This window comes from Podarcis vaucheri (genome assembly GCF_965113315.1).
Source record: "Podarcis vaucheri genome assembly, chromosome: 7".
Lineage (NCBI taxonomy): Eukaryota > Metazoa > Chordata > Lepidosauria > Squamata > Lacertidae > Podarcis > Podarcis vaucheri.
Window position 1 is genome coordinate 320568 of NC_138765.1, and position 23069 is coordinate 343636.

Genomic DNA, 23069 nt, shown 5'->3' on the forward strand with positions numbered 1-23069 from the left:
CTGGAAACGCGTTCCCCGGAGGGGTCACCCTCGGGATCTGCCTCAGAACCCTCGTATTGGTGGGATGATCGACCAGAGGAGCAGTGGCGCAGGAAGTGGCTGGAGGGTCCAGCTCGAGCGACGGACCCGGGAGCGACCGACGCAGAGACTGACGTGGACGTGTTCAGGGAGGATCTTGGGTTCGAGCACAGCGGCACAGAGATGGAAGAGGAGGTGACCGTCGTCGACGAACGCAGGGAGGAAGAACCAGAAGTCTTCAGCTGGATGCCCGCCACAGGAAGCGAACTGTATCCGGCATTCGTCCCCATGACGATGGAGCACCCAGCACCCACACCTGAAGGAGGGGAGGGGGAAAGGGGGGGCTTCGAGGGGGGGATGGATGTCAGGGGTTCAGGAGCAGAGGCGAGGGCAAGGGAGGAAACAGAGAGTGAAGGGGAGGAGTCCGAAGGAAAGATGAGCGATGACGACGACCCGAGATCTCCGAGTCTTTCCAGTGAATCAGAAGATTCACAGAAAGGAGCGCCAGTGCCCAGAGCAAGGGGGGAGCTTAGGGGGACAACCCAGGAAGAAGGGACAAAAGGGGGTTCAGAGAGCAGCAGTTGGAAATCGGGGCCAACGTCCCCAACAGAGCGCAGTGGGGAGGAAGGGCGCCAGGCATCGGGATCAGGCGGCTCGCCGCAGGGGGGAGGACATGAGTCAGGAGTGGCCACACCTCCATCGGAGAGAGAAGGAACGGTCAAACGGAAAGTGGGAGGTTGGGTGCGCGCGCCAAGTTCAAATGCACAGGAAGGCGGCACAGTAAGCAGCCCGGAAAGGGAGCCAGGTCCTAAAGCCCGCCGCAAGGAGACAGAAGGGTCCGGGGGGTCAGCGTCAGAAGAGTCCCGGAAGGAAGAGACCACGGGGGGCAGAGGGACCCAGAGAAGAACGGTCAGGAGGAAAAGGTGGAGTAAGGCTAGGGTATTAAGTTGGTGTACAGGAGGCAGAGACTCAGACGGAGCTTCGCCGGTCTAGCTTATAAGACGTAGAGTTGCGCGCTACAGCTTGAAAATGGAAACTGTAAATCAATAAAGACTTTTATACAGTGAATGCTGGCTAGCGTGATCCTCTGTGAGCTCGGATCTGGAAGCAGCTCTGACAACATCTATATGCGACTTCTTAGGGGGGTTAACTATAGTTTTGGCGCATGCTGTCCTTGGTGGGTTTTCTTCCAATAAATGGAGGAATTTCTCATAATACACCAATTAAAGGCATCAAAGCAAGTTGACTCTTATTTGCTCCTCAGAATCAAGTGGTCTTTGCTGTTCAAGTCGGGCCTCAGAATGATAATGTACAATTTGGGGAAGAAGATGCAAGCAAGCAGGCCTGCACTGGAGGCCAAGATGCAGAAGATCTCCACAGCCACCATCTGCTTTCCTTTGGTGCTCAGATAAGAGGGAACAAAGGACAGCCAAACGCTGCAGAACACCAACATGCTGAAAGTGATGAACTTGGCTTCGTTGAAACTGTCGGGCAACTTCCTGGCCAGGAAAGCCACCGTGAAGCTGACACTGGCCAGGAATCCCAGGTACCCCAGGACACAATAAAACATGGGGGCAGAGCCTTCATTGCATTCCAGGATGATTTCCTCCGCCAGAGAGTTCATGTCCACATCTGGGAAGGGAGGAGCCATGCAGAGCCAAACAGCACAAATACTGGCCTGAAGGGAGCAGCAACCCAGAAGAACAGAGTTGGCCAGAGATTTCCCCACCCATTTCCTCACCCTGGATCCTGGTTTGGTGGCCATGAAGGCCAGAACCACCGTGATGGTTTTGGCCAAGACACAAGACACCGCAATCGAGAAGATGATGCCAAAGGCTGTTTGTCGTAAAGAGCAGCTCACTGGGTGAGGCTGGCCAATGAAGAGCAAGGAGCAGAGGAAGCAGAGCAAGAGGGCAAGGAGCAGAGTGTAGGTGAGGTCCCGGTTGTTGGCTTTGACAATGGGAGTGTCCCCATTCTTAGAGAAGACGCCAAGGACCAAGGCTGTGACCAGAGCAAAAAGCAGAGCTAAGGCAGCTAATGTGAATCCCAAAGGCTCTGCGAAGGAAAGAAAATGTTGGGTCTTGGGAATACATTGATCTCTGTTGTGGTTTGGAAATTGACCTTCTTGGCATTTGAAACAATAATCTGTATCTAAAGAAATCAAATGAGTGATATATGAGTTCCCACAAACAAGGCAACGTTTTTCTACTGTCATATTTCATTCTTTGTATTAAAATGGATTCCTCCATCTCCAAAGGCCTTTCAAATTTTCTTTGCAATAAATATTGCTCCTACCCCCAAAACACAATTCTGAGCCATTAATTAATTGCAAACAAGTATCAGCGATGAAATCCCAAGAAACATTATCAAAAGCTTTTTCAGCATCTATAAACATCATTCTTAGTGATACACTGTGCAAAATAGTAAGATGATATTCATCTGACCTATAGGCTGACCTATAGACATTTTCTTTTCTGGCTCTCAGCCCTAAAACTTTGGGGATTGAGGGTGAGGCAAGTCTTCCCTGGCTCTGCAAGCTGTGGCAGGTGGAGAGCAGGCAGAGAACCCTGGACATGATCCACACCTATTTCCACAGGTCTACTTTGTCAAGGTTAAAGATGTGGCTTTAGTTTGCCCAACTCTCTGTGTCTGTCTTCTTTCTTCCAGATCTGAGTGCAACTGCTGTTCTGTTTAGGAGCACTGAACTATTAATAAGGGGAAACTGTTGAAATAGTCTAGGAAGCAATTTATAAAAGAGCAAATGATGTCTCCTACCTGTTTGATTTGAAATCATCCCATCTGGACATGAAGCACAGTCATAGCAACAAAATGGCCGCCCCTCCTTCTTTTTCCGGCTGTAGCCTGGCTGGCACCGATCATTGCACAAACCAAGGGGCAGCACCTAGACAGAAAGAGAGGAGAAGAAGAAGCTCCCTTTTGCATGGTAAAGAAGACAGTTTTAACCAAGAAGACGAGATCACTTGGCAGATTCATGTTATTCCAGAAAGGTGGTGTATGCATGAATAAATTATAATATAAATATTGGGAGCAAAGCAGAAGGGAAATTAAATTTTTCATCTGTGTAAGATTTACTTCTCACATCATAAATGATGGGAAAAGAATTTGCTGCATATGGGTTCTACAGAATCCTTTTGCTTAATAATGATGAAGAATTTATACATTATTCTTTTTATTTATATTAGTGATATAAATTTTAAAATGTTCCATTTTTTGAAAAAACCCAAGAGGCCACTCCCACCTGATTGAATGCTTTGTGCCATGTGATGGCTTCTTCATCCATGCTGAAGTCCACATTGTCGGATTTCTGTGGTTCTACCTTTCCTACTTTCACTCGCAGGAAGGTTTGGTTGGGGAAAGTAACCCAGTTCAGAACATCAAATCCAGCTGCCAATTCCCCATTCTCATCAAAAGACACAAAGTCCCCAGCACTGTTGTTGAAGGAGATGCTCCTCAGGAAAGAGGGAAGCTAGACAGAAGAAACCAAGGCAAAGTTCAAAAAGTAAAGAAGGGAGAAGCTTAATTGGTTTTATAAAGGAAAAAGTATCAATCAATTTATGTCACACAATGGCAAGCATTCAAAAATGGTGTGGTCCACCATTGGAGCACAAATGGATTTCTTGGAAGTACAGCTGATCTGGCGGTTGCAGGAGGACCCAGGGATGCTCCTAGAGCCCTGCCATGACCTCCACACAACCTGGGAAGCAAGGGGGCACCTTCTTTCCTGGCCTCTGGGATGCACTCAGTGGCCTTGTGTCTCCTTCCCTGAGGCTGGCATGGAGTGCACTGCCTTGCTCACCTGACCTTGGGAGGGACGTACCCTCATGCCTCCTTCCCAGAGCCCAGCAAGTGAGGGGGAGGGCTGCACGCCCAGGGCCCTCCCTGGACCTTCTGAGAGCCTGGTAAGAAAGGGAGATCTGGGAGGGCAGGGGAAAGGGGGGAAAGAAATAGAGAGCAGGTAATGGTGAGTTTTCCCTGTTCTCCATTTATTTATTTACTTTTCTCCACCAATGTAAGGTTGCAATCACATATGTAATGTGAGCATAACTTGTAAGAACACTGCAATCAATGAACATTGCCAGCTGCAAGTTAGAAAAACGACCAGATAATTATATGCCCAAAGAAGGAAAGAACAAGACATTCCATTAAAAATGGCTTTTGAATATGATGGAGTAAGAGTCAGAGCAAGATAAACAGCAAAGTTTAGAGACCAAAATGATGAAAATATCATTCATGGAGACCTTTTATTGAGTATTTAAAGAACTATTCTATTGGGATGAGAATGTGAGCATGACTTGAAATATGAACATCCGCATTAATTTTTAACATAAATAGGTTAAAATGGATACATGGACTATTATACATAAAATATGCAGCATTTAAGGGTAAAATATGGAAACCATGGAAGTAGGGGCTGGGATAAAGTAATTTACGTTCTGTAAAAATCTGTAAAGGGTTATTGTGTGTGTGAAAAATCAATAAATAAGTTTTTTTAAAATTCTGTAAGAGGTTATGTGTTTGTGTGTATTCATTCTATGGACTGTGTGTCATCACCCATTAGATCAGCCCCAAGCAAAGATTACTCTGAATATGAAATCTTACCTGCCAAGGTTGCAGTTTGGGAGGATGGAGTCCACCTCTGCCTGAAGTCATTCTGTTTTTTGGTCTAGATGAGAGAATCGTGTGCAAAGTATATGCAATGGCATAAACCGCATTATAGATACTGTAACTTTGACCAGTTATGGTCATTTCAAAAATATGCCCAGGAAGGCTCTCCAGACTCTCTTTTCCAGTGCATGTGTCTCTTCTTTCATTGGGGTCATTGGAAACAGAAAATAAACAGTTGAATGCCTGTTCCCAAAAGGTCTGGAGGAACCCATCTCCATTTGGAGCGTTAGGATTTAGGGTTTCAAGAAATTCTTTAAATCCCTGGACTTTTTCTGTGTGAATTGCAAAAGACAGGGCACCATCAAAGGCTTGAATGTCATAATACCTTTGCAATTTTTCTGATGCGAAGGCCCATTGGGCTGTCAAAATCCACACGGTTCCTGCAGAAGTCTCTGCAACATCTTCAGTTAATGAAAAGAAATATTTCAGCCACTTCACAACTGTAATGGTCTGAGATTCTGCGCATAGAATCAATATGTTGACTTCTGAGGCCATCAGGAAAGAGAACTTAGCACGCATGAGATCCAGTGAAATGAAATTTATCCATCCCTTGAGACAAGCCTGGTAGTTTTTCCTTGAAGGCTGTGCAAACTCCATGCTGGGAAAGCATTGGCCCCAAGATTTGCATAAACTTCTCTCCATTCTCATCATCTGAAGCAACAAGTCCGACCCACGTCCACTGGAAATGAAGAAGTAGCTTGACAATCCCTGCATATTGATATTTCTCATTGGGCACCGTCCGGAAGAAGGTTTGGAGCTGCAACTCGGTCCTCCTCACTGGAGCTAATGCACAATAAGCAATCTAAGAAAGAACGATTGATCAGAGTTTGTAGGGCAGCAGTTGAAGAAGGAGCAAAAAGGGTTTTCTTGTGTGTGTGTGTGTTTCTTTCTGGCTGATTAGCTGTTTTCCCTGTGTAAAGGTCAGAGGGGGCAGGGTTTCTGTTGAGGCAGGGGATTAGCTGTGGGAGGAGCTTATCAGAGTTTGTAGGGCAGCAGCTGAAGAAGGAGCAAAAAGGGTTTTCTTGTGTCTGTGTGTTTCTTTGAGGCTGATTAGCTGTTTTCCCTGTGTAAAGGTCAGAGGGGGCAGGGTTTCTGTTGAGGCAGGGGATTAGCTGTGGGAGGAGCTTATCAGAGTTTGTAGGGCATCAGTTGAAGAAGGAGCAAAAAGGGTTTTCTTGTGTCTGTGTGTTTCTTTCTGGCTGATTAGCTGTTTTCCCTGTGTAAAGGTCAGAGGGGGCAGGGTTTCTGTTGAGGCAGGGGATTAGCTGTGGGAGGAGCTTATCAGAGTTTGTAGGGCAGCAGTTGAAGAAGGAGCAAAAAGGGTTTTCTTGTGTGTGTGTGTTTCTTTCTGGCTGATTAGCTGTTTTCCCTGTGTAAAGGTCAGAGGGGGCAGGGTTTCTGTTGAGGCAGGGGATTAGCTGTGGGAGGAGCTTATCAGAGTTTGTAGGGCATCAGTTGAAGAAGGAGCAAAAAGGGTTTTCTTGTGTCTGTGTGTTTCTTTCTGGCTGATTAGCTGTTTTCCCTGTGTAAAGGTCAGAGGGGGCAGGGTTTCTGTTGAGGCAGGGGATTAGCTGTGGGAGGAGCTTATCAGAGTTTGTAGGGCATCAGTTGAAGAAGGAGCAAAAAGGGTTTTCTTGTGTGTGTGTGTTTCTTTCTGGCTGATTAGCTGTTTTCCCTGTGTAAAGGTCAGAGGGGGCAGGGTTTCTGTTGAGGCAGGGGATTAGCTGTGGGAGGAGCTTATCAGAGTTTGTAGGGCAGCAGTTGAAGAAGGAGCAAAAAGGGTTTTCTTGTGTGTGTGTGTGTTTCTTTCTGGCTGATTAGCTGTTTTCCCTGTGTAAAGGTCAGAGGGGGCAGGGTTTCTGTTGAGGCAGGGGATTAGCTGTGGGAGGAGCTTATCAGAGTTTGTAGGGCATCAGTTGAAGAAGGAGCAAAAAGGGTTTTCTTGTGTCTGTGTGTTTCTTTCTGGCTGATTAGCTGTTTTCCCTGTGTAAAGGTCAGAGGGGGCAGGGTTTCTGTTGAGGCAGGGGATTAGCTGTGGGAGGAGCTTATCAGAGTTTGTAGGGCAGCAGTTGAAGAAGGAGCAAAAAGGGTTTTCTTGTGTGTGTGTGTTTCTTTCTGGCTGATTAGCTGTTTTCCCTGTGTAAAGGTCAGAGGGGGCAGGGTTTCTGTTGAGGCAGGGGATTAGCTGTGGGAGGAGCTTATCAGAGTTTGTAGGGCAGCAGTTGAAGAAGGAGCAAAAAGGGTTTTCTTGTGTGTGTGTGTTTCTTTCTGGCTGATTAGCTGTTTTCCCTGTGTAAAGGTCAGAGGGGGCAGGGTTTCTGTTGAGGCAGGGGATTAGCTGTGGGAGGAGCTTATCAGAGTTTGTAGGGCAGCAGTTGAAGAAGGAGCAAAAAGGGTTTTCTTGTGTGTGTGTGTTTCTTTCTGGCTGATTAGCTGTTTTCCCTGTGTAAAGGTCAGAGGGGGCAGGGTTTCTGTTGAGGCAGGGGATTAGCTGTGGGAGGAGCTTATCAGAGTTTGTAGGGCAGCGGCGCGCGCCGCTAGGGTTAGGGTTAGTTATACCCATCTTTTAGATTTAAGGGAGCTAATCTCAAACGTTTGTTGGGGGAGACCTAGGTGTTTTTTTGTGGGGGAAGTTATTTGTCCTGTCTTCAAGCTTTTTATGATGGAGGACCTCTGTAGCTACCCCCAACAACACGATCTCATGATGGAAGGGGAGGGAACAGCTGCAGTCGCCTGCGATTCCTGCGCAATGTTTGCCATCTTGCCAAAGGTTGCAGGCAGCTTTACCTGCAGCAATTGCATGTTGATTGCCCTTTTAAAAGACAAAGTCCAGCAACTGGAGGAACGTGTAGCTACGCTCCAAATAATTAGAGAGCTGGAGCTCTTCTTGGAAGCAACAGAGCACACCGTCCCCACCAAGGAGGAGACAGGGGACTCCCCTGAGAAGGAGGCTTGTTCACCAACACAGGATCCAGATATATGGAGAAACGTGACTCAAAGAAGTAGGAGGCCCAGGGTTCACTCTGATTGTTTAGAAATACACAATCGCTTTGAGGTCCTCTCCCCTAGCATGGAAGACGAAGAGCAGACTCCATTTGAAGATCTCTCCCTCATTACAGTCGATCAGGTATATGAAGACGAGCAGCAAAGTCAGTCCTCAGGGAATGTGCAGGTGACCTTGGAACGGACAGCTCACGGAAGAACCCCGACCAAACCCAAGAGGAGGCGTGTAGTGGTGATAGGGGATTCCCTACTGAGGGGAACAGAAGCAGTGATCTGTGGGCCTGACAAGATGTCTCGGGAAGTGTGCTGTCTCCCCGGGGCTAAGATCCAAGATGTAACTGAACGACTGCAAGGAATCATAAAACCCACTGACGAATACCCCTTCCTCTTGGTTCATGTGGGAACCAATGACACTGCAAGCAATAGCCTCCAGAAGATCAAAAGAGACTACGAGGCTCTCGGCAGGAAATTGAAGCAACTAAATGCACAAATTGTCATCTCGTCTGTCCTCCCAGTTGAACGACGTGGCCCAGGGAGAGAGGGGAAAATAGTGGAAGTGAACAGCTGGCTTCGCAAATGGTGTAAACAGGAACGGTTTGGATTCTTAGATCACGGACTGCAGTTTCTTGAAGATGGACTTCTGGCAAGTGATGGGCTGCACCTCACAACGGTTGGGAGAAATGTTTTTGCCAAAAATCTCAGAAACCTCATCAGGAGGGCTTTAAACTGACTAATGTGGGGGAGGGAGACAGTGCTCCTGAAGGTAGGAGTCTATCAATTAATGAAGATGATCATCCAAATGTCATAGACCAAATGGAGCAAACAGCACGCGGACCTAGTGGTGGGAGGAAAAAATCCTTAAATAAGAGACACGGGGGAATGATTAATGGACTTCAATGTCTCTACACTAATGCGCAAAGCATGGGAAATAAACAAGATGAGCTTGAGCTCTTGGTACAGCAAACTAAATATGACATAATAGGCATCATTGAAACCTGGTGGGATAAGTCCCACGATTGGAATGTAATAATGGGGGGATACAATCTATTTCAGAGAAACAGACCAGACAAGAAAGGAGGAGGAGTGGCGTTATATGTCAGGGATGTGTATACCTGTGAAGAGATCCAAGATTTAGAACCTCAAAGCCAAAGTGAGAGCATTTGGGTCAAAATTAAGGGAGAGAAGAATAACAGAGAACTCATTGTGGGAGTTTACTATAGATCCCCAAGCCAAACGGAGGACATAGATGATGCCTTCCTGGAACAGATGGCCAAGCATGCAAAAGGAAGGGAGATAGTAGTAATGGGGGACTTCAATTACCCGGATATTTGTTGGACGTCAAACTCAGCCAAGAGCATAAGGTCAAACAGATTCCTCACTGGCCTTGCAGACAACTTCATTGTCCAGAAAGTGGGAGAAGCAACAAGAGGAACAGCCATTTTAGATCTGGTCCTAACCAATGTTGATGACCTGGTTAGTGGGGTAGATGTGGAAGGATCATTAGGCGCGAGTGATCATGCTCTTCTGAAGTTTACTATACAGCGGAAAGGAGCAGCCAAGCATACTAGGACTCAATTTCTTGACTTTAAGAAAGCCGACTTCATAAAACTTAGGGAAGTGCTGGGTGAGATCCCATGGACAGCAATACTAAAAGGAAAGGGAGTTCATGATGGCTGGGAGTTTGTTAAGAGGGAGATAGTAAAAGCACAACGACAGGCAATACCAATGAGACGGAAACGTGGAAGGTGCCTAAAGAAGCCAGGGTGGCTATCTAAAGAACTTTTAACTGAATTAAGATTAAAAAAGGATGTGTACAAAAAATGGAAAAGGGGGGAAACCACCAAAGAGGAATTCAAACAAATAGCCAGCACGTGTAAACACAAAGTCAGAAAAGCTAAAGCACAGAATGAACTCAGGCTTGCTAGAGAGGTTAAAAGCAACAAAAAAGGCTTTTATGGGTATGTTCGTAGCAAAAGGAAGAACAAAGAAACAGTGGGGTCACTCAGAGGAGAAGATGGTGAAATGCAAACAGGGGACACAGAAAGGGCTGAACTCCTCAATGCCTTCTTTGCCTCAGTCTTCTCCGATAAAAAAAACAATGCCCGACCTGAAGAATTTGGAGCAAATGATTCAGCAAAGGAAACACAGCCCAGAATAACTAAGGAGATAGTACAAGAATATTTGGCTAGTTTAGATGTATTCAAGTCTCCAGGGCCAGATGAACTGCATCCAAGAGTATTAAAAGAACTGGCAGATGTGATCTCAGAACCACTGGCAGTCATCTTTGAGAATTCCTGGAGAACAGGCGAAGTCCCGGCAGACTGGAGGAGGGCAAATGTTGTCCCTATTTTCAAAAAGGGGAAAAGAGAGGACCCAAATAATTACCGCCCAGTCAGTCTGACATCAATAGCAGGGAAGATTCTGGAGCAGATCATTAAGCGAACAGTCTGTGAGCACCTAGAAAGGAATGCTGTGATCACCAATAGTCAGCATGGATTTCTGAAAAATAAGTCATGTCAGACTAACCTGATCTCGTTTTTTGACAGAATTACAAGCCTGGTAGATGAAGGGAACGCAGTGGATGTAGCCTACCTTGATTTCAGCAAGGCATTTGACAAGGTGCCCCATGATATTCTTGTAAAGAAGCTGGTAAAATGCGGTCTTGACTATGCTACCACTCAGTGGATTTGTAACTGGCTGACTGCCCGAACCCAAAGGGTGCTCATCAATGGTTCCTCTTCATCCTGGAGAAGAGTGACTAGTGGGGTGCCACAGGGTTCTGTCTTGGGCCCGGTCTTATTCAACATCTTTATCAACGACTTGGATGATGGACTCAAGGGCATCCTGATCAAATTTGCAGATGACACCAAACTGGGAGGGGTGGCTAACACCCCAGAGGACAGGATCACACTTCAAAACGACCTTGACAGATTAGAGAACTGGGCCAAAACAAACAAGATGAATTTTAACAGGGAGAAATGTAAAGTATTGCACTTGGGCAAAAAAAATGAGAGGCACAAATACAAGATGGGGGACACCTGGCTTGAGAGCAGTACATGTGAAAAGGATCTAGGAGTCTTGGTTGACCACAAACTTGACATGAGCCAACAGTGTGACGCGGCAGCTAAAAAAGCCAATGCAATTCTGGGCTGCATCAATAGGAGTATAGCATCTAGATCAAGGGAAGTAATAATGCCACTGTATTCTGCTCTGGTCAGACCACACCTGGAGTACTGTGTCCAGTTCTGGGCACCACAATTCAAGAAGGACACTGACAAACTGGAACGTGTCCAGAGGAGGGCAACCAAAATGGTCAAAGGCCTGGAAACGATGCCTTATGAGGAACGGCTAAGGGAGCTGGGCATGTTTAGCCTGGAGAAGAGGAGGTTAAGGGGTGATATGATAGCCATGTTCAAATATATAAAAGGATGTCACATAGAGGAGGGAGAAAGGTTGTTTTCTGCTGCTCCAGAGAAGCGGACACGGAGCAATGGATCCAAACTACAAGAAAGAAGATTCCACCTAAACATTCGGAAGAACTTCCTGACAGTAAGAGCTGTTCGACAGTGGAATTTGCTGCCAAGGAGTGTGGTGGAGTCTCCTACTTTGGAGGTCTTTAAGCAGAGGCTTGACAACCATATGTCAGGAGTGCTCTGATGGTGTTTCCTGCTTGGCAGGGGGTTGGACTCGATGGCCCTTGTGGTCTCTTCCAACTCTATGATTCTATGATTCTATGATTCTATGATTCTATGAATCAATCTTTATTGTGGTCAAAGACCAGACAGTAAAGTTAACAAAAGCAGCATATGCCACATCCACATGAAGAAGCTGATGTAATAAAAAAATTCCCTATAAACTTATTTATATTAGGTAACATTTCTTCAGATAAAATCTGTATTTTGGAGATTAAAATTTGTATTCATTCGGCAGTCATCCCTTTAACTGCAGCCTGTCTTATCCTTATTGCCATAAAACAAAGTGTTGCAACAGGCCTGATGATATTCAGATTATTTTGCATCCCCCCTCTCCATGGGGTATTTTGCCTATCTTGACTGCAACTACTTGGGAAGGTGAAGAACCCCACTAAAGGAGCAGAAGATCTTGACATCTTCCTGCAAGTTCTGCAACTTTGGAAGGAAGGACAGCTCAAGGGAACTGCGGATGGATTGTCTGTCCAGAAACCCTTTTGCACTTGGACATCATGTTTTATTTCATGAGTGAGGAACCTATGGCCCCCCAGAACTTCCTGAACTCCAAGTCCAAGTGGTCATCCTTGGCCATTGAGCTATAGTGGCTGAGGCTGGTGGGTAACAAATGGACAAGAAACATCCCTTTCTGATGAGAAACATCCAGGGACAGGAGAGGAATTCACTTCTCATTGTAATACAAATTTATCTTTTTTATTTTGTTGGGAGCCAATCAGATGGGCAGCATTTCTGAACCAAAATGCAGCTTACTGGGAGGAGGAGAACTCCTACTGGTGCACTGGCACTGTACTAACCTCCCTCCCTCTGCCTGATTCCCCTCTACTTCCAGACAAGCTGCAGGGACACAAGTGACAGGAGGCCAGGCAGTCATCCAAGCCCTTCCCCTACAGCCACGACTTCAGGGCTCCCTGCCCAACATGGAGACCATCAATATCAGTGAGAACTCTTTAGCTTTCCAGGTAGAAGAAGAAGAAGAAGAGTTTGGATTTGATATTCCGCTTTATCACTACCCGAAGGAGTCTCAAAGCGGCTAACATTCTCCCTTCCCTTCCTCCCCCACAACAAACACTCTTGGAGGTGAGTGGGGCTGAGAGACTTCACAGATTATGAGTCCAGCGCTCTTAACCACTACACCACACGTGTAGGACGTTCTACCCCCAAAAAAGAGCAAAGCCTGACTATATACTTTCAGTTATGTATTTTTCTCTCTTTCTTCTTTTTCAGAAAAGGGAACCAAAGTAAAAGAAAGTATGGAGAACCCAGAAGAGAATTATTGTACCAGAGACAGAAAAGCTCCACCGCCCAGACACTCACTATACCTGTGGGATCTTGTAGATGCCTAAGATCGTAGCCATGTGAAGGGAGACGTCAGAGTTAACTGCCCCAATAACAGCTATCATATTTCTTTTCTTGTCACATTTGAAGTTGGGGACAATCCTTTCTGTGGTGGACAGAAGTTTCAGGGTGTTCTGATAAGTCATCCTTGCATTTAAGTAGCTCTCATAGAGGTGGAACCCAAAGCTCATATTCGGGACAATGCTTGGGTTCTCATTGATTTCTTTCACAGCAAAAACCAGGGAGAGAATATTCTGGTAGTACTTCGGTGCTCCACTATTAAAAGAGTTGTGCCATGTGTCAGAGATATTCTTCTCCTCTACTTTTTAAGTACACAGGTTATTTTCTGGCTTTTTCAGACAGATTCCAAAAGATGAAATAAAACAAATACGCAAACACACATATGCATTGTGTCTCCTAACAGTTGATAATTGAAACTCATGGACAGTATTCAGTCAGCTTTAGGAATAGAGCGTCTAACAGGTGTTTGATTTTGAGCAGAACATTCACATCCTGCAAGATACACATGTACTTATCTGTGTATCTGAAGAAGTGTGCATGCACACGAAAGCTCATACCAAGAACTAACTTAGTTGGTCTTTAAGGTGCTACTGGAAGGAATTTTTTTATTTTGACATGTACTTAAGTTATTCTCTTATGTGAAGGTTGACCACTGGGGCTTTAAATGATGGCCCCTCACAGGTTGCTAAAGGAAACAGCAGTTGCTTCCTTGTGTGCTACTGGACAGGAGGATAGTTGTATTAATTTCTAGTCTGCATACAACTCCATTAGATATAACCCTTTATTTTGCAGAGGAGAAGAAGATTGCAACACTGCTGCTTTAATTGCACAATATTATTTAGATTGTGCAGCAAGGAATATAATCCAAAATCTATGATGTCTCAGCATCTGTGACTGTCAGATTAGATGATGATGATTGTGAATGTGAGGATCAAGCTTTGGTGCAAAGTTCAACCATCAATACATGGTGTGAAAGGACAGACAGAGGGATAATGGGAATAAAACACGAGATCAGGTGAAAACCATGAGATCAGGTGAGGAGAAAGCAGAAGAGGTAGACAACAGAAACCTCAAAATGAGGAATAAAGCAACGCAGAAGAAGATGCCAAGATCACAATATAAAGAGAAGAAAAATTTAACCTTCGTACTTGGAAAAAGGCATATGCAAATGTTTTCTGAACATGCCATTGTTTGTATGGTGTAGTTGTGCATATAGAAGTGTACACTATGAAGGAGAGAGTTATTTCCTTACAAAAGTTCATCTGTAAATTTTGTGTTTGGGTGGTTCTGGAAATCTATTTCATCAAATGCATAGCCCAAATAAGTAACAATTCCTCCAATGATTAGATCTCCTCTCTGATAATACTGGTATGGAAGCTGAAAAGGATCTGTCATGGTGCATCTCTCAGAGTCTTCCTTGCACTCAGTTGGAGGCATCTGGAGCCACAGGAAGAGAAGGATCAGCAGCAGAAATGTTCCTGCCATCTTGACCAACAGTTATGCAGAAAGACAGATTTCTCTCTCATCCACCATGAATTGCATTAGGTTTAATGGCTCTGGATTAATTTGATAAAGGGGATGTGCCAAATTTCTGACCCATGAGATCCTGTGCATTCAAAATTTCTCACTGGGTCTCTGAATAACACAGGATTTATTTTATATACACTTTGTGTTTATGGCCTGATAGAATGTATGTGGGATTTGACAAGATGATGAAACCCAGCAATTTGAAATAATTACTTGTTCCAAAATGATCTCCTTAGAGCATTGTGCCCTGTGAGAGAAAACAATAATACGTATTTGTTATTTAACAGTGCCCTGGTAATTGTGAGTATCATAGGCAAGCATGCAGCCCCCAACTGAGTGATCTTAGGCTGGATCTAGAAGTGTCAAAGAAGCAATTCAGATAAATGCATTTTAAACTCATACACGGAAAGACGGGACTCCACAGCACCATCTGGTGTCACAGTTTTATATTGCATATACAATGAATATAGAACGCTTTTCCTTTACCAATCTAGCTGAGTCCTTAGTCTTATTAACAACTCACTTTCCCCTAGATCTTACACCTCTTGCTTTAAGCTGAGGCTCCTTATCAGAGTACATTCATTGCATTTCTTTCTTACACTAGCATAATTCTGCTAGTTCCACTTTACAAACAGCACTTTCACCAGGGGGACAGAGGATTAAAAATGAAATAAATTAGTCTGCCGAGAGAATCGACTCAATATGGGTTTCAAATAGAGAATAGAGAATAAAAAGAACTGAAATATATATATAAAAAACTTTATCAGATCATAATCCAGTGTTATTAGAGTTAAAAGGAGAATGAAACTCCATATTTAGGTGGAGACTAAATGACAGCCTTCTAGATAATCTAGAAACCATGCAAAAAGCGGGGGGGGGGGGATTCTGAAGGATTATTTTGAATTGAACTTGGATAAAGGGACAGATCTAAACATTGTATAGGACACAAGCAAAGTGGTAATGAGAAGGTTTTTTATTCAGCAAAGTGCATATCAAAAAAGAATCTGAGAAAGAAAAAAAAGAAATTCTGGTGGAGTTGTTAAAAAAAGAGTTGATTAAGAAACCTGGGAAAGATTTGATGAAACAAAGCATAAAACTGTTACAGACACAAATTTCAGTGTAAGAGAATTAAGAAATTGAATGGAAATTGAAAAGGTTAAGACAAAAAAAATGATTTTGCAAATAAACCAGGGAAATTGCTTGCTTGGTAACTAAAAAAGAAGAAAGGCAAAAATGTGATAAATAAACTGGAGGTAGAAAGTAGAATAATAGATAATCCTAAAGATAATAAAAGACAATTTGAGAAATATTATACAGAATTATATCGAGCCAGCAAAGAAAATTAAGACACTATTGAAGAAAATTTAATGAAAAGTAATTTACCTAAAATTCCAAAAGAAAAAATTATTGACTTAAATGTACCAGACCAGATGGCCTATCAGCCAAATACTACAAAAAATTACAGGACTTTCTGATACAACCATTGGTGGAAGTAATGAATAAGATACTGATAACAGTCAAAATTCCTGAATCATGGAAAGAGGCATATATAACATTGATTACAACTGTAAAAACCCCCTTGGAAGCAGGAGAGGGGGGGGATTTTAAATTGTTCAAGCCTGCAGGAGAGAGAGTAAAGAAAAACAAATTTCTATCGTCTTGAACCTGGGAGCAGGCTGTCAAAGACGGACGTTTTGGGAAAGTTCATTGACTGTGGATGGATTATATGTTGACAGATAGCCATATAAGAGAAACATTTTGATTCCAATGTTTCATTTTGTACTAAAAAGGAACAAATACTTGAAAAATGAAAGAAATTTTGTTGCCAGATCTGTTTGTAAAAGGATGGATACAAATAGAAATTGTTTCCTCTAGAGGGAGCTTTTGAACTGTTGTTGGAGTGGACCTGGGGAACAGTGCAGCTGTGGAAGGATCGTGAGAATTAGACATTTGACCTTGAATAACAATGTGGGCAGAGGAAGTTTTAGTGATTGCTTTTTGCAAAACAAGTGCCTTACTGGAACAGCTTCATGAGAAGATGGATTTGATGACCACAGCAATTGATAATTTTGCAATTACATAACTATATCACATTTGCGTGTACTAAAATATTCAAACTGAACTTCTTGTATTTTCTTTTGCAATTGACCACAGCAATTGATAATTTTGGACAAACAGTGAATACTTATGCTGAACCTGTTCAGGGACTGACTCAAGAATATGCTCCGACAGGGCAAGCTGTAGAGAAGACAAAGCGGAAAGGAGCAGCCAAGCATACTAGGACTCAATTTCTTGACTTTAAGAAAGCCAACTTCATAAAACTTAGGGAAGTGCTGGGTGAGATCCCATGGACAATAATACTAAAAGGAAAGGGAGTTCATGATGGCTGGGAGTTTGTTAAGAGGGAGATACTAAAAGCACAACGTCAGGCAATACCAATGAGACGGAAACATGGAAGGTGCCTAAAGAAACCAGGGTGGCTATCTAAAGAACTTTTAACTGAGTTAAGATTAAAAAAGGATGTGTACAAAAAATGGAAAAGGGGGGAAACCACCAAAGAGGAATTCAAACAAATAGCCAGCACGTGTAGACACAAAGTCAGAAAAGCTAAAGCACAGAATGAACTCAGGCTGGCTAGAGAGGTTAAAAGCAACAAAAAAGGCTTTTATGGGTATGTTCGTGGCAAAAGGAAGAACAAAGAAACAGTGGGGTCACTCAGAGGAGAAGATGGTGAAATGCAAACCGGGGACACAGAAAGGGCTGAACTCCTCAATGCCTTCTTTGCCTCAGTCTTCTCTGATAAAGAAAACAATGTCCGACCTGAAGAATTTGGAGCAAATGATTCAGCAAAGGAAACACAGCCCAGAATAACTAAGGAGATAGTACAAGAATCCTTGGCTAGTTTAGATGTATTCAAGTCTCCAGGGCCAGATGAACTGCATCCAAGAGTATTAAAAGAACTGGCAGATGTGATCTCAGAACCACTGGCAGTCATCTTTGAGAATTCCTGGAGAACAGGCGAAGTCCCGGCAGACTGGAGGAGGGCAAATGTTGTCCCTATTTTCAAAAAGGGGAAAAGAGAGGACCCAAATAATTATCGCCCAGTCAGTCTGACATCAATACCAGGGAAGATTCTGGAGCAGATCATTAAGCAAACAGTCTGTGAGCACCTAGAAAGGAATCCTGTGATCACCAATAGTCAGCATGGATTTCTGAAAAATAAGTCATGTCAGACTAACCTGATCTCGTTTTTTGACAGAATTACAAGCCTGGTAGATGAAGGGAACGCAGTGGATGTAGCCTACCTTGATTTCAGCAAGGCATTTGACAAGGTGCCCCATGATATTCTTGTAAAGAAGCTGGTAAAATGCGGTCTTGACTATGCTACCACTCAGTGGATTTGTAACTGGCTGACTGACCGAACCCAAAGGGTGCTCATCAATGATTCTTCTTCATCCTGGAGAAGAGTGACTAGTGGGGTGCCACAGGGTTCTGTCTTGGGCCCGGTCTTATTCAACATCTTTATCAACGACTTGGATGATGGACTCAAGGGCATCCTCATCAAATTTGCAGATGACACCAAACTGGGAGGGGTGGCTAACACCCCAGAGGACAGGATCACACTTCAAAACGACCTTGACAGATTAGAGAACTGGGCCAAAACAAACAAGATGAATTTTAACAGGGAGAAATGTAAAGTATTGCACTTGGGCAAAAAAAAATGAGAGGCACAAATACAAGATGGGTGACACCTGGCTTGAGAGCAGTACATGTGAAAAGGATCTAGGAGTCTTGGTTGACCACAAACTTGACCTGAGCCAACAGTGTGACGCGGCAGCTAAAAAAGCCAATGCAATTCTGGGATGCATCAATAGGAGTATAGCATCTAGATCAAGGGAAGTAATAGTGCCACTGTATTCTGCTCTGGTCAGACCTCACCTGGAGTACTGTGTCCAGTTCTGGGCACCACAGTTCAAGAAGGACACTGACAAACTGGAACGTGTCCAGAGGAGGGCAACCAAAATGGTCAAAGGCCTGGAAACGATGCCTTATGAGGAACGGCTAAGGGAGCTGGGCATGTTTAGCCTGGAGAAGAGGAGGTTAAGGGGTGATATGATAGCCATGTTCAAATATATAAAAGGATGTCACATAGAGGAGGGAGAAAGGTTGTTTTCTGCTGCTCCAGAGAAGCGGACACAGAGCAATGGATCCAAACTACAAGAAAGAAGATTCCACCTAAACCTTAGGAAGAACTTCCTGACAGTAAGAGCTGTTTGACAGTGGAATTTGCTGCCAAGGAGTGTGGTGGAGTCTCCTACTTTGGAGGTCTTTAAGCAGAGGCTTGACAACCATATGTCAGGAGTGCTCTGATGGTGTTTCCTGCTTGGCAGGGGGTTGGACGGTGGCCCTTGTGGTCTCTTCCAACTCTATGATTCTATGATTCTATGATTCTATGATTCAAAGAAGGAGGTTGTTGATGAACCTCAAGTAGTACAAGTTGAGAGAGCTGTGGCCCTGCAGGAACATAAGTTATTGCCTCTGATGACTGAATCTGGAGTGGGCCAGACTTGGAGAGATGGAGCCCTCTTGGGATTGGAGATGGCAAGTTGGTCAGACCCCCCCCCCCATGCAGGGATGTTCTGGCTTTTGGGAACTGGTTTTGGGCCAGGGGGAGTCTGGAGTTGTTGAGGCCCTTGACTTTGGAGGGATATTGAAGTATGCTTCGGAATATTTTTTGGATTTTGGTGCTGATTATGGAGAATGGGCTGACCTGACGAGAAGGGATAAAGACATTTTTAGATTGTTTCCCCGAGAACCACTCCTCAGTGATAAAGGAAGGAAACCAAGAACAAGACCAGTTGAAGATAAAGTAAAGTCCAGGTACAAATATGAAGAAGATCTGCAGAAGGGACACGGAAAAGAGTTAAGAGCCTCGGACATAAGATCACCGGGTTGATGGATTAGATGGAATAGGCAGAAAGGACTGACAGAACTCGAGACCAGGGAGAAGAGACGGTGGATGAAGATTGGAAGAATTCTAAAAATTTATTTAGAGTAATATTGCAAAATTAATGAGTATTAGAAAAATCTTGGAATGAAACTACTCGGCTTTAGTAGAAATGCTATAAGGAGTTATGTATAAATATGCTTTTTAAGTTTTAGGGTTTTTATGGTAAGATAAGGTTAAAGTAAATTAAGATGACAAAAGGATAGAAAATGTAAATTTAAAGTCAAATTGTGTTAAGATAAATTATAGAACAAAAATTGAGAAAGATGGAAAGGACTACTGCCATGCGCTCTGTGTGGGGCTACCTTTGAAGGTGACTCGGAAACTACAGCTAATCCAGAATGCGGCAGCTAGACTGGTGACTGGGAGCAGCCGCCAAGACCACATAACACCGGTCTTGAAAGACCTACATTGGCTCCCAGTACGTTTCCGGCCACAATTCAAAGTGTTGGCGCTGACCTTTAAAGCCCTAAACGGCCTCAAAGGCCCAGTAGACCTGAAGGAGCGTCTCCACCCCCATCGTTCTGCCCGGACACTGAGGTCCAGCGCCGAGGGCCTTCTGGCGGTTCCCTCATTACGAGAAGCAAAGCTACAGGGAACCAGGCAGAGGGCCTTTTCGGTGGTGGCGCCCGCCCTGTGGAATGCCCTCCCATCGGATGTCAAGGTGATGGACAACTACCTGACATTCAGAAGACATCTTAAGGCAGCCCTATTCAGGGAAGCTTTTAATGTATGATATTTTAGTGTTTTTGGGTTTCTGTGGAAGCCGCCCAGAGTGTCGGGGGAAACCCAGCCAGATGGGCGGGGTACAAATAATAAATTATTATTATTATTATTATTATTATTATTATTATTATTATTATTATTATTATTATTTGCTGAAATAGCTAATTGAATTAGGATACAAAAAAGGGAGGTGTAAGGAGGTCAATGAAACAAGTAAATGAAAAACGAAGATATGGAAATTGGATGTGTTTTTAAATGTTTTTGCTTTTAAATGTTACTTTTTGTTCCTCTTATTGTTTTGTTATAAAAAAAAATTATTGTGGTTTTTTTCCCTTTTTTACTATTTTTGAAGTATTGTAACCTTTTATTGTCTTCACTTCTCTTTTTTTTCTTTTTTCTTTGTAATTTGTTAAACCTTTAATAAATATCAATTTTTTTAAAAAAAGGAATTGCTGAAACAATTAATAGAAGTGGAATACAAAAAGGGAGGTGTGAGGGGGTCGTTGAAATAAGTGAATGAAAGATAAGTTACTGAAATTGTTTGATGTGTTTTAAACTGTTTTTGTTTTGTTTTGTTAGTTTAATGTGTTAGTGTCATGTAGTGTTTTTTATTGTATTGTATTGTATTGTATTGTATTGTATTGTATTGTATTGTATTGTTCATCTTTTTTTGGTAGTGTTTAAATTGTTGAAAAAGTAATAAATATTATTTTCAAAAAAAAAAAAAAGACAATGGGAGTGTCCCCATTCTTAGAGAAGGCGCCAAGGACCAAGGCTGTGACCAGAGTGAAGAGCAGAGCTTCATTGAAACTGCCTGACAACTCCTTATTATTATCATTAGTTTTTAATGTTTAATGTTTTACTGTGGTTTTATAATATGTTGGGGCTAAATATTCTTGGCAAGGAAAGCCGCAATAAATCTGGGAATGGTCAGGAGTCCCAAGCCCCCTAGACCCAATAAATCATTATAAGACACCATTCATTGCATTCCACTCTTATTTCTTCTGCTCAGCTGCTCATGGCAAAGCTTGGAAGTGGAGGAGCAATAAAGAGCCATATAGCAGAAAGAATGACTGGTATGAAGGAGCAGCCAAGAAGAATACAGTTGGCCAGTTTGTCACTCAGCTGCCAACCTCAGGGCAGCGCTCGATCTCTCTGGGTGGGCACAATACAGGGCTGCCTCAACACACTCAGGCCAAATCCTGGCTCAACACAAGTTGGCCCCATTTTTGTCTGGAATATGAGATTTGACTGGAATCCATGCACAGACCTACATTATATTACTCACAACTCAGGAGAGTACTAACATGCTCCTGCGACATTCAGAGTCCCCGCCACTTAATGGATCCAATTGGCTTCCAGAGAGTGGTAGGGGATGCTTTATCCCATGTTGATGGCCTTTCAGCTGATTCCCTGGTGGCCCCTTGGAATGCGGAGTTAACCAGGGCTATTGACTGTCTGGCTCCGAAGCGCCCTCTCCAATTGCATGGAGCCCGGCAGCCCCGTGGTTTTCCCCGGAGCTGAGGGTGATGAAACAATCGTTGAGACGGCTAGAGCGCCGGTGGCGGATAACTCATTCTGAATCAGACCGGACACGGGCTAGAGCTCAACGTCGAGCCTACCAAGTGGTGGGGGGGGGATGAGTGTTCAGACCCCTGGGCTCTCACTTGTGGGGTGCCTCGGGGTTCTGTCCTCTCCCCCATGCTTTTTAATATCTATATGAAGCCGCTGGGAGAGATCATCGGGGGTTTGGACTGGGTGCTCATCAGTATGCAGATGACACCCAGCTCTACTTCTCTTTCAAATCAGAACCAGTAAAGGCAGTGAAGGTCCTGTGTGAGTGCCTGGAGGCAGTTGGAGGATGGATGGCGGCTAACAGATTGAGGTTGAATCCTGACAAGACAGAAGTACTGTTTTTGGGGGACAGGAGGCAGGCAGGTGTGGAGGATTCCCTGGTCCTGAATGGGGTAACTGTGCCCCTGAAGGACCAGGGGCACAGCCTGGAAATCATTTTGGACTCACAGCTGTCCATGGAGGTGCAGGTCAATTCTGTGTCCAGGGCAGCTGTCTACCAGCTCCATCTGGTACGCAGGCTAAGACCCTCCCTGCCTGTGAACTGTCTCGCCAGAGTGGTGCATGCTCTGGTTATCTCCCGCTTGGACTACTGCAACGCGCTCTACGTGGGGCTACCTTTGAAGGTGACTCAGAAACTGCAATTAATCCAGAATGTGGCAGCTAGACTGGTGACTGGGAGTGGCCACCGGGACCACATAACACCGGTTCTGAGAGATCTGCATTGGCTCCCAGTATGTTTCCAAGTACCATTCAAAGTGTTGGTGCTGACCTTTAAAGCCCCAACTGGCCTCTGTCCTGTATACCTGAAGGAGCGTCTCCACCCCCATCATTCAGCCCGGACACTGAGGTCCAGCTCCGAGGGCCTTCTGGCGGTTCCCTCATTGCGAGAAGTGAGGCTACAGGGAACCAGACAGAGGGCCTTCTCGGTAGTGGCGCCCGCCCTGTGGAACGCCTTCCTGTCAGATGTCAAAAAGATAAATAATTACCTGACTGTCAGAAGACATCTTAAGGGAAGCTTTTAATATGTAATGCTGTACTGTTTTTAACACTGATTGGGAACCGCCCAGAGTGGCTGGGGAAACTCAGCCAGATGGGCGGGGTATAAATAATGAATTATTATTATTATTATTATTATTATTATTATTATTATTATTATTATTATTTGCTCTGTATAAATCAGCAGGTGATGTTTTTCACCTGCAATATTTGAAGATTTTTGAAAAGCAGAGAACATGGCACACAGGTAAAAAGATGGCAATCCTACTAGGTGATGCTGTGTAAATCTGTACTTTATGCTGAAGAGCTGTCTTGCAAGGAACACAGATGTTCAGTGATGATGTCATAGCTAAAAGAGTGAGATTTTATGTGTACTCAAGATCACCTAATACGGAATATTAACCTTTTAAAACCACCTTGTAATCCTGGTAGTAAAAGGGGGATGGGTGATTGTGCAACTAGGTTGA

At 44.0% G+C, this 23069-nt stretch overlaps 1 protein-coding gene across 1 annotated transcript in view; it reads left to right on the forward strand.

Annotated features, from left to right (window-relative positions):
• The first annotated feature begins 1934 nt into the window (after window positions 1-1934).
• LOC309536688 (vomeronasal type-2 receptor 26-like) overlaps window positions 1935-23069 on the forward strand; it is a 60262-nt gene continuing 39127 nt past the window's right edge. Inside the window, exons 1-2 of the mRNA XM_082230856.1 lie at window positions 1935-1949; window positions 21044-21107. The gene's annotated coding sequence lies outside the window, so the exon portion shown is untranslated. The remainder of the gene's footprint in view (window positions 1950-21043; window positions 21108-23069) is intronic.